Source organism: Mobula birostris, chromosome 19 (assembly GCF_030028105.1).
Source record: "Mobula birostris isolate sMobBir1 chromosome 19, sMobBir1.hap1, whole genome shotgun sequence".
Taxonomy (NCBI): domain Eukaryota; kingdom Metazoa; phylum Chordata; class Chondrichthyes; order Myliobatiformes; family Myliobatidae; genus Mobula; species Mobula birostris.
The window spans coordinates 28,443,202-28,456,404 of NC_092388.1; positions in this window are offsets into that span (position 1 = coordinate 28,443,202).

Below are 13,203 nucleotides of genomic sequence, written 5' to 3' on the forward strand. Positions count from 1 at the left end.
AAGCCCAGGCTCCTAGTTCATAGTACTTTGTCCGGGTTCCCTGTTTCTTGTCCATGTCCTAGCCCAGGTCCTGCATCCTAGTCCTGTTCCTAGTACTTCAGTGTCTGTGTCTTGCATTTGGGTCCGTTCCCAGCGCCCACCTTGTGACACTGTACCTACTTCCAAGCATCTTAAAACTGTGGCCTGCCATGTTAGCCATTTTAGCCCTGGGAAAAAGCCTCTGACTATCCACATGATCAATGCCTCTCAACATCTTACACACCTCTATCAAGTCACCTCTCATCCTCCATTGCTCCAAGGAGAAAAGGCCAAGTTCACTCAACCTATTCTCATAAGGCATGCTTGCCAATCCAGGCAACGTCCTTGTGAATCTCCTCTGCACCTTTTCTAAAGTTTCTAACTCCTTCCTGCAGTGAGGTGACCAGAACTGAGCACAGTAGTCCATGTAGAGACTGACCAGGGTCTTATATAGCTGTAAAATTAACTGTTGGCTCTGGAACTCAATCCTACTTTTTGGTTGATGAAGGCCAATGCACCGTATGCCTTCTTAACCACAGCGTCAAGCTGCGCAGCATCTTTGAGTCTCCTATGGACTCGGACCTCAAGATCCCTCTGATCCTCCATACTGCCAAGAGTCTTACCTTTAGTAATACATTCTGCCATCATATTTGACCTACCAAAATGAACCACCTCACACTTGTCTGAGTTGAACTCCATCTGCCACTTCTCAGCCCAGTTTTGCATCCTATCGATGTCCCACTGTAACCTCTGACAGCCCTCCACACTGTCCACAACACTCCCAACCTTTGTGTCATCAGCATATTTACCAACCCCTCCTTCACTTCCTCATCCAAGTCATTTATAAAAATTACAAAGAGAAAGGGTCCCAGAACACAACCCTGAGGCACACCACAGGTCACCAACCTCCCTGCAGAATATGACACTTCTACAACCACACTTTGGCTTCTGTGGCCAAGCAAGGTCCTCTTGGATCCCATGCCTCCTTACTTTCTCACTAGAGAGGGATCTTCAATAAATATAGGCAGCTTGGAGTTAATGAAGTACTCGAGGAATATAAAGAATGTAACAAGAATCTTAAGAAAGAAATTAGAAAAGCTAAAAGAAAATACAAGGCTGCTTTGGCAAGTAAGGTGAAAATAAATCCGAAGGGTTTCTACAGTTATGTTAGTGGCAAAAGGATAGTGAGGGATAAAATTGGTCCATTAGAGAATCAGAATGGATGGCTACATGCCGAGCCAAAAGAGATGGGGAGATTTTAAACAATTTCTTTTCTTCGATATTCACTAAGGAGAAGCATATTGAATTGTGTGAGGTCAAGGAAACAAGAAAGGTAGTTATGGGAAGTATGACAATTAAAGAAGAGGAAGTACTGGCGCTTTTAAGAAATATAAAAGTGGATAAGTCTCCGGGTCCGGACAAGATATTCCCTAGGACCTTGAGGGAAGTTAGTGTAGAAATAGCAGGGGCTCTGACAGAAATATTTCAAATGTCATTAGAAACGGGGATGGTGCTGAAGGATTGGCATATTGCTCATGTGGTTCCATTGTTTAAGAAGGATTCTAAGAGTAAACCGGGAAATTATCGGCCTATGAGTTTGACGTCAGTGGTGGGTAAATTGATGGAAAGTATTCTTAGAGATGGTATACGTAATTATCTGGATAGACAGGGTCTGTTTAGGAACAGTCAACATGGATTTGTGTGTGGAAGGTCATGTTTGACAAATCTTATTGAATTTTTTGATGAAGTTACTAAGAAAGTTGACGAGGGTAAAGCGGTGGATGTTGTCTATATGGACTTCAGTAAGGCCTTTGACAAGGTTCCACACGGAAGGGTAGTGAGGAAGGTTCAATCATTAGGCATTAATATGGAAGTGGTAAAATGGATTCAGCAGTGGCTAGATGGGAGACGCCAGAGAGTAGTGGTGGATAACTGTCAGATTGGAGGACGGTGTGTAGCAGTGTGCCTCAAGGATCTGTACTGGGTCCAATGTTGTTTGTCATATATATTAATGATCTAGATGATGGGGTGGTAAATTGGATTAGTAAGTATGCAGATGATACTAAGATAGGTGGTGTTGTGGATGATGAGGTAGGTTTTCAAAGCTTGAAGAGAGATTTAGGCCAGTTGGAAGAGTGGCTGAAAGATGGCAGATGAAGTTTCATGCTGAAAAACGTGAGGTGCTACATTTTGGTAGGACTAGGCAAAATAGGACATACATGGTAAATGGTAGGGCATTGAAGAATGCTGCAGAACAGAGGGATCTTGGAATAATGGTGCATAGTTTCCTGAAGGTGGAATCTCATGTGGATAGGGTGGTGAAGAAAACATAGGAAAGGTGTCAATAAAATTGAGTGAGTACAGAGGAGGTTTACTAAAATGTTGCCTGAGTTTCATCTCCTAAGTTACAGATCTTTATTCTTTGGAGCGTAGAAGATTGAGTGGGGACTTGAAAGAGGTGTTTAAGATTATGAGGGGGATTATAGAGTTGACGTGGATAGGCTTTTTCCATTGAGAGTGGGGAAGATTCAAACAGGAGGACATGAGTTGAGAATTAAAGGACAACAGTTTAGGAGTAACATGAGGGGGAACTTCTTTACTCAGAGAGTGGTAGCTGTGTGGAATGAGCTTCCTGCAGAAGTGGTTGAGGTAGGTACGATGTTGTCGTTTAAAGTTAAATTGGATAGATATGTGGACAGGAAAGGAATGGAGGGTTATAGGCTGAGTGCAGGTCAGTGGGACTAGGTGAGAGTAAGAGTTTGGCATGGACTAGAAGGGCCAAGATGGCCTGTTTCCATGTTGTAATTCTTATATGGTTATATGGTTATAAGCCTTAAATGGGGTACTTAATCAAATCCCTTGCTGAAATCCATATACACTACATCCACTGCTCTACCTTCATCAATGTGTATTGTCACATCCTCAAAGAACTTCGGTCAGGCTCGTCAGGCACAACCTGCCTTTGACAAAGCCATGCTGACTATTCCTAATCATATTATCCCTCTCCAAATGTTCATAAATCCTGCCTCTCAGGATCTCTCCACCAACTTACCAACCACTGAATTAAGACTCACGGGTCTATGATTTCCTGAGCTATCTCTACTCCCTTTCTTGAATAAGGAAACATCATCTGCAACCCTCCAATACTCTGGAATCTCTCCTATCCCCACTGATGATGCAATGATCATTGCCAGAGGCTCAGCAATCTCCTCCCTTGCCTCCCACAGTAGCCTGGGGTATATCTTGTCCAGTCCTGGTGATTTAACCAACTTGATGCTTTCCAAAAGCCCCAGCACGTCCTCTTTCTTATTGTCTATATGCTCAAGCTTTTCAGTCCGCTATACGCCATCCCTACAATCACCAAGATCCTTTTCCATAGTGAATACTGAAGCAATATATTCTTTAAGTACCTCTACTATCTCTGCTGGTCCCATACACTTTTCCACTGTCACACTTCACTGGTTCTATTCTCTCATATCTTATCCTCTAGCTCTTCACATACTTGTAGAATGCCTGTTGTTGTACAGAGTCAGTGTGTAGTTCAACAAACTGTGCAAAAGATTGCCTTGGAGGTTTTTGCTGTGGTCACTAGACCCTGTTAGACATTGGTAGTGTAGAATGCTGCGAGTCTGGTTCACTGGGTCATTAGTGAGCTAATGATGGGGGAGCTGCTTTGCCTTGGTGCTCGTGCTACAGTGTCACCTGTTACCAGGACAGGAGACTCTGGAGATGGTGTGAGAGAGAGCAGAGGTTTCTATGGGAACTCCGGAATCCATACTGGGTTGGGGAATGGCCACTCCCATTGGTGCTGCTCTCTACTGTTTGCCCGGAGCTGCCCTTTGATATTTGCTTGGTGGAAGACAAACCGGACCAGGACAATGTTCCAGACACCATCAGTCTACAGGCCATGCTTCTCAGGGAATTATATTTCTTTTGTGACTATGTTTTTCTGGTACCTTAACTATATATGCTGTGCGCAGTGTGCCACATGCTGCTGATACTGTATTGCGCAACTTGGCCCTGGAACGACTCTGTTTTGTTTGTCTGTATTCATGTGCATGGTTGAATGACAATTAAGTCTGAACTTGAACTTGAAACCCATTGAATATTGAAAGGCCAAGACAGAATGGACGTGGAGAAGATGTTTCCAATAGTTGTGGAGTCTAGGGCCCGGGGGCACAGAATACAAGGATGTCCCTTGTATTCTGAGATGAGGAATTTCTTTTTCCAGAGTGTTATGAATCTGTGAAATTCATTGCCTCTGACAGCTGTGGAAGCCAAGGCAGTGGGCATGTTTAAAGTAGAGGTTGATGTGTTCTTGATTAGTAAGAGTGTCAAAGATTATGGGGAGAAGGGAGGAGAATGGAGTTAAGAGAGATAATAAATCAACCATGATGGTATGGCAGAGCATATCTGAAGGGCCAAATGGCCTAAGTTCGTCCTATGCTTTTTTACCTTATGGTCTACAAGAGTCATTTGAACTTGTACATGTTCCTAACGGTTTTTATTCCACCCTTATATTTTCTCCATATCAAACAGCTATTTACCTCAAATCTAATACTGCTGTAAAGAGAAAATATTTTTCAATTTTTGTTAGTTTTTTGTGTATCATTTCCAAGCAAATAATCTTTAATTCCGAGGGACTCCAGATAAGTTGGGGAGGAACAGCAAGCACTAGAGGTACTGTATCATAACAGTTACTTTGGGATTAACAAAGAAACGTAATTGTGCACAGCCCGGACTCAGTTACGTTATCCTTTGCATTTGCAAGTGTCTGTACTTCAGGCACAATCATTCAATGAGGTGATTTTTGAATTTAATTAAAAATACGGGCAAATGCACAGCCATAATCATAGGCTATCACTGGTGAGGAATTAACAGGTTATACAACTATCTTTGGAAAGCAACACACAGGGCTTGGAGTGGACAACATTTCAGTGCTGAGCTAGACTTTCTTCCATTATCTCTCCATTTTCATTTCTAGGTATCTCATGACAGCTCATCATCAGTCTTGTTAATGACTATTTTTAGCTACAAATTAGCTGAGATACTATGCATTATTATGCACTCAATTTGATGTCTACATAAAAAGTAATAATTCTGACTGTTTTGCAATCATCAATATGTTTATTCTATTTGAATTTTATAAATTCAAATGTCAAAGACCAGATCTAGTTGGAGTGAAAATTAGCTCAGCCCTGGTGAGAAGCCTCCCACTCTTCTGGTGAAACATTTTTTTCTCTGCATAACTGCCGGTAAATGTAAGGCAATATTGATATTGAGAGGGTAACTAGGAATTGAGAGCTCAAGGATGTGTGGAAACAATAGACTTTCTCTATACATATTCAAGTCAGCTGGAGAAAATGAATAAAAAGCAAAATGGAAACAAATTTCCCATTGCTTCTATTTTTACATTAAGAATTATGATGTTGTTTACTAAGTAATACTATTAAAGACAAGAATTTGCTTTGGCCGTTAATCATGCAAATGACAACTCAAGTTTAATTGGCAATTGATATGCAAATTGAGCATGCTCTTACAATAATGGGGATTCCAAGTTTGAGCTATCACTCATGTGAAACAAATTGAATTAACCAGCAATGTCACAGCTGGAGAGCGAATCTCCAAACTCTGATTTCTGTAACAATGACAATGTGTGTCATTAATACACTGCAAGTCATACTTCCCTTGCTTAGGAACCTCTTTAAGGATTTATGGATTTCATTAATTGGAATATAAAGACACAAGAAACCTGAAAATTTGCTGGAGTTGGAAATTCTCACCATATTTGAGAAGCACTTAGATGATACATTTGAAATAACCTGGATAGATATGGACCAAGAGTTTGAATGTGGAATTGCCATAAACAGTTTGTTTCTGGCTATAGCATAGGCATGCCAGTTCTGTAACAGTCAAGAACTGGCTTGGTTTCTATGTTGCTATAATTCATTAGCATATTCCTCTTTCTAGACCATTGACCTACTATTATTTCTTTTCTGACCTATCTATACCCCCTTTTCTATTTTCTCACTTACCTGCTGCCACTTTGAGACACCCAAAAAAGCACATCAGTTTCCAAATTCACACTGATAACGATCATTCCACTTGACCCCTCTGCTGTATCTGATGTTTTGCCCAGACATACACTCAGTGGTCACTTCATTAGCTGTTCATTAATGCAAAAATCTAATCAGCCAATCATTGATAGCAACCCAATGCATAAAAGAATGCAGATATGGTCAAGCGGTTTAGTTGTTGTTCAGACCAAACATCAGAATGGGGAAGAAACATGATCTAAATGGTTTTGACCATGGAATGATTGTTGGTGCTGGGTGGGGTGGTATGAGTATCTCAAAAAATTGTATCTCCTGGGGTTTCCACACACAACAGTATCTAGAGTTTACAAAGAATGGTGCAAAAATCCAAAAAAAAATCCAGTGAACAGCAATTCTGTGGGCAGAAATGCCTTGTTAATGAGGGAGGCCAGATGAGAATGCCCAGGCCGGTTCATGCTGCCCAGAAAGGTGCCAACGACTCAAATGACCATGCTTTACAACAGTCCTGTGCAGAGGAGCATCTCTGACTACACAATACATCAAACCTCAAAGTGGATGAGCTACAGCAGCAAAGGACCACAATCGTACACTCAGTATTCACTTTATTAGGTTCATTGCTAGTGTTGTTGAGTGTCGTCAAGTCAGCAGCGGCTCATAGTAGCCCTGCGGATAGTGTAGTGTCCATAGGGTTTCCGTGCCAAGATACGGAAGTCGACTACCAGGCCTCTCTTCTGCGCAGATACTGCTGCTGCCCAGGTTGGGACCCGGCTGGATTTGAACTCAGCATCATTTGCCCTGAAGTCCAGTGCTGATGCCATTACACCACCAGCTGGCCCTTATTAGGTATAGGAAGTACCTAATAAATTGTCCACTGTGTGTATGATTTTGTAGCAATGAATAGAAGAATATTCTGAAATTAAACAGGGGGAAGTCCACTGGAATAATTCCTGCCATAATATTTGTGTCCAACTAACCTCTCTATCTTCTTCCTTGTCTGTTGCTGAGACTGACCATATGATAAACTTGACTTGAAATCTATCCACTCCGATGTTATAACTACATTATTACTAATAGTCATGTTATCAGCCTACTCTGTTAGAAGATTACCTCAGAGTTGAAAGTATTGTTTTAATCCATGATTCCAACTGGTCTCTGACATGGAAACAAATGCTGCAAAAGGTATCCGTGCATTGTTTTGAAGGAAACTGTGGGTTGAGGAATACTCTGTTTATTGTTTTTCCCCTATTCAGCTCACCTTATTTGAAACATAAAATTACTTCATTTTTTAAAAGTTCCTCTCTCCTAGTTCTGACAAAGGATTGTTGTTCAGAAGCTGAATTCCATTTTTCTTTCCATGGAGGCTATCAGATCTTCTGAGTGTTTACTGGATTTCCTGTTCTTTTTCACATTTTCTGCATATGTGATCTCTCCCAGCGCCACCACAAATAAGGAATATTAAATCCTCTACAAAATATTGTTAAAGACTGATTTACCTCTTCAGAATGTTGAAGCTATGGAATATGTTTTATGAATGCAAGTCTCCCATTCTGCATTGCCTGTTCACTCAGATCACAGCACCTTGTATTATTTCCCAATTTCAAACAACTACAGAAGGCTTAGGTCATTGATCAGATTTTTAGTGCCCTTGTACTTTTAGCCATGTAACTTCTGTCACTTGGACCCATCTAACATACTATTTTAAGCAGATATATTTTTTGCTAAGTTAAAGATGTTATACAGTAATGGTAAATGTCCAAAACTGTCAATTGTTCACATGGATGTTGGTGCTGATGTTAGTGCTATTACCTTTAAATACCAGAGAGCCAGGTTCAATGTGGAGCTTGGCACAGATCAAGCAATGTTTGCATATTCTCTTCGTGAATGATTGATTTTCCAATGCAAACTAGATTCCTCCAAGAGATAAGTTAACCACCTGCATAACCAGATAGGTCAAATGTCATTGATTAACAAGAAATGTCTATATGTATTGTTTGATAATTGTCTCCTAGTTTTTTTTCCAGTTAACATGACACCAGGAACAATCTGCATCCTGACTAACTTCTTTCTGGGGGCTAAGTTCTCACTGTAACTGCCTCCAACTCACAATCCTTGTGCTGTTTCAGTTCACCTTTTGGGGCTATTCTTTGGCCCAAAGCTCTGGCGGCCCACAGGTTGCCTGTTCTGTGTTGGAGGTGTGTGTTTTGTGTGTGCGCGTGTGCACGCGTGTGTGTGTGAAGGGGTGGGAAGGAGGTTTGTTTTTCTGTTGTAATTTTGTATCTGCTGAACATTGTGGGTGTGTTATTTTGGCCCTATAAAATGTGGTAATACTTGTGGTTGTCCCAAACTCATCTTCAGGTGCGTTGGTTATTAACACAAATAATGCATTTCCCTGTATGTTTTGAAGTACATGTGATAAATAAATTTGAATCTGAATCTGAGTCATGATTATGTGTTGATGTTACTACTCTTGGCCTACTTTTAATCTCCTATGCGAGGAGCAAAACCTGCTTCTGATATTTACTTGCAACAAGTGGATTTGCTTTCTCCATTAGCATTTATCCTGGAGCTTTCTGCCTGGTCATTGGTTAATTTGACCTGGTATTTACTAATGTAAGTATGAAAACTGCTGATGTTAAAGCAGCATTAAGTGACAGTCATAATTATGAATTGTTTTTCACTGATACTAGTTCAAACCGTTAGTTCATCTAACTAAGTTGCCAATAACAAAATTAGCCACATACTCCGATTAATACAATAAGTTGTAAATTATACCAATTTTGTTGCATACACCACAATACCCTCAAAAATTTGGATCAGTGAACACACCCATATTGGTTTCATTCACAGTCCATGATCACCAATGATAAACTGAAGACAAGGTAGAAAACCTAGGGTTCAGGTTGCTGTATCTGAGGGAATTGAGGGATTGTTGCATTCTCTGTTTCACTGAGACATGGCTACCCCCCTCCCAAACACATACTCACAGTCCAATATGCTCCAACATAGTGAATACAGGCCCAGAGCCATCAAAAACTCTTCATGTGACAAGCCATTCAATTCTGGAATCTTTTTCATGAGTCTCCTTGGAACCCTGTCCAGTTTCAGCACATCTTTCTAAAATAAGGTGCCCAAAACTGCTCACGGTACTCCAAGTGATGCCTCGCCAGTGCTTTATAAAGTCTCAACATTACATCCTTGTTTTTATATTCTAGTCCTTCAAAATTACATCCATGCTTTCGTATTCTAGTCTTGTCACGGACTTTATAAAGACATACATGAATGCTTTGCACCCACAAAGTCATTCAGAGTCTTCCCCAACCAGAAGCCCAGGATGAATCTAGAAATTTGCAATCAACCGAGAGATAGGTCAGTGGTACTTCGGACTTGTGATCAGGAAAGTACGAGAGGTTCAGGTATGACTTCCTGATGGCCACCTCACGTGCAAAATGCCAATTTTGGACAAAACTTTAATCATGGAGGTATGATTGGCAACTGTGGCATGGCTTGAATGCCATCACCTCCTACAAATCAAAACCAATCAACATAAATGGCCATGAGGTTTTGATCCCAGATGTGCTCAATTCCTCTTATGCTGACTTTGATGGACACAAACTCCTACACCCTCCAAAGACCCTGTAATCACTATAACCCTATAATTCAGGAGGCTGAATCTATGGAAAGTATCTGGTGCAAAGAGCATACCTGGCTGACCTGTGCTAATCAATATGCTGCAGTTCATTATGGACGTCTTCAACCTCTCACCTTAACATTCTAAGCTCTCCACTTGCTTCATGTATGCATCAATCATACCGGTGCCTAAGAAGAACATGATGACCTAGCTTATTGACTATGGTCCAGTAGCACTTATGTAACTCTTGCTTTGGCGAGTGGCTTAATATATGGGGTAATAGCCCCCGGCCTAGCCAAACTTAAGAAATATCATTTGATTGGATGCTGTGCGATGTGTCACCTGTTACAAATCCGTACCCCGAAATAACATACAGTACACGATATGCGATTAAATGATTGAGCTTTATAAGTCTTAATTTGACTCTATGGTTAGTAAAGGAAACATGAAAATGAAAAAAAGCCCATTCTCATGAAACAGTCTAATGTGCAAATTTGGAGCTCACTGATAAGCCAGTCGCCCACCATCGACCTCCTCTAATTGTCGCTGACCTTCGGACCCTCGCTCCAAGTCCTCTCCATCCGACGGTCTACCTACTCTCTCCATTCCCGTCTTCTCTCCTGGTCTCTCCCTGGCAAAAGACCATGAAAATCTCTCTTCCAGACTCACAAGAAAGAACAACATTTCTCTCATTTGATTGCCCCCGTATTCCAAAACCCCATTATCTCTAGTCATAACCCAAACGTTTCTGCTACAGAGAAACCATTACACTAGCAGTGAAACATTACAGAGAGGCCATTACATTAGCAGTGAAACATTACAGCATGTTATACTCTCCCCCCAGCAAACTTAGTCATGTCCTCATGACATTAAGATAATTCGCCAATCCTTCCTGCAAAACACAAAGCTTAATCCAGTTGTAAAGGCAGTGACATAGCTCCGCAACACAGTAGGGGTCACACTCTGTTCCCCTGGTGCTACGTAGGTCAGCCTATCCGGTGGACTCCTAATTCTCCGAGACCTCCGCACCCCCGCTAACTCTTCAGATTCCAACACTACTGGGGATTCTTCCGGTCTACCTGGCGAGGCCTCCTCCATCTGTCACTCGTGCTCACCTGCAACTCGGAGACCTCTGTCCCGTGGCCAGACCCTGCCTCCTCCCCTGCAGAGTCCCGCTGCAACCCAGGCTGCCCACAGATAGCACTCCCCCCACCACCACCACCTGTCTCAATGGAAGGAGAGCCGGGAGTCTCTTTCTCAATCAATGGGGAGTTAGTGAAAGGCAGAATATACCACACATCCAGGTCCTTATCCTGCGAATCAGTATCCATCTCAGGAGTGGGGTCCTGCCTAATCTCGCCTGTTGGGGGCCCTGCAGTCACCCCGCATTTCCGCAGGTCCTCTTACTAGGTGTAGGCTCCAAGTCGGGCTCAGGGCCTACCTGCACCTCTTGACCCAAGGGAAACAGGTGGTTCCGATGGAGAACCTTGACGGACCCATTCTCATCCTTTGGTTTCACCCGGAAAACTGGTAGATTTGGCATCTGACTTTCCACCACATAGGGCATAGCCTCCCAGTGGTCTGCCAACTTATGTTTTCCAGGTAGCCCCAAATTCCTTATGAGACTCTGTCTTCCGGCAGGAGTTGGGAGAACCTCACCATTTGACCATACCTCCTTTTATTCCCTTGATTCTGCTTGGCAGGTGTGACCCCAGCTAATTCATAAGCCCTTTTCAACTCTCTTCTCAGATAAGTCTTCGGTGGTAAGTCACCCTCGTCAGTCTCAAAACAAAGGTCAATGGGCAACCTTGCTTCATGCTCAAACATCAGATAATATGGCAAGTACCCAGTAGCTTCATTTCATGTACAGTTATAACTGTGAACCAGATGCCAAATATGTTGCTTCCACCTGCTCTTCTTGCTGATCACCAGGGTCCCAAGCATGTCTAGCAAGGTCCAATTAAACCTCTCTGGCTGGGGATCACCTTGAGGGTGACAGGGCATGGTCCTCGTTTGATTCTTGTTTGATGGTTCTTAATTTGATAATATGGTTAGTAAAGAAAACAAAAAAAAGAAAAAGTGCCCATTCTCATGAAACAGTCTAATGCGCAATGTTGGAGCTCACTGATAAGTCGGTCGCCCACCATTGACCTCCTCCGATTGTCGCTGACTTTTGGACCCTCGCTTCAAGTCCACTCCATCCGGCGGTCTACCAACTCTCTCCATTCGTGTCTTCTCTCCGCGTCTCTCCCTGGCAAAAGACCGCAGAAATCTCTCTTCCAGACTCACAAGAACGAACAACATTTCTCTCATTTGATAGCCCCCGCATTCCAAAACCCTGTTATCTCTAGTCATAACCCAAACATTGCTGCTACAGAGAAACCATTACATTAGCAGTGAAACATTACAGAGAGGCCATTACATTAGCAGAGAAACATTACGGAGAGGCCATTACATTAGCAGTGAAAGCTTACAGCATGTTACACTTACATCCACTGTGATGAAGTGTTTTGAAAAATTTGTGATAATGATTCAACAGCTACTTGAGGAGTGACTTGGAACCACTCCAGTTTGCCTGCCATCACAACAGGTCAACAGCAGATGCTGTTTCACTGGCGTTTCACTCATCTCCTTGAGACCCTGACAATGAAGGTGCAGAAATCAGCATGCTCTTCATTGACTACAACTCAGCATTCAACATTACCATCCTCTCAAAACTCATCACTAAGTTCCAAGTCCTCAACGTCAATACCTCCCCGTGCAACTGGATCCTCGACTTCCTCAATGGAAAACCTCAGTTAGTATGGATTGCCAATAGCATCTCTTCCATATTCACCATCAGCACAGGTACATCACAAGACTGTGTGCATTGCCCCTGGTCTACTTATTTTACACTTATGATTCTGTGGCTAATTATAGCTCCAATGTCGTATTTAAGTTTGCTGATGACACCACTCTCATTGGCTAAATCAAAGGAGGTTACAAATCAGCATATAGGAGGGAGATTGAAAATTGGGTTGAATGGTGCCACATCAACAACCTGTCCCTCAGCAAAACCAAAAAAAAAAGTATTATTGACTGCAGGAGGAAGAAATTGGAGGTCCATGAACCAGTCCTCATTAGAGGATCAGAGGTGGAGAGGGTTAGTAACTTTAAATGTTTTGGCATCATCATTTTAGAGGATTTGTCTTTGGACCTGCATATAAATGTTATCACAGCACCTCTGCTTCCTTAGAAGTTTGCCTAGCTTCAGTATGTCACCAAAAATTAGGGCAAACTTCTATAGATGCACAGTGGAGTGTGCCCGAACTAGTTGCATCAAGGCCTGGGATGAAAACACCACTGGCATGGGATTAGAAGATGCTACAGAAAATGGTGGATACAGTTCAGACTATCACAGGAAAAACCCTTGCCATCATTGAGTATTGTCACAAGGAAGAAGCATCTGACAAAAATCCCCCACCATTCAGACTATGTCTTCTCACAGCTACCATCAGGCAG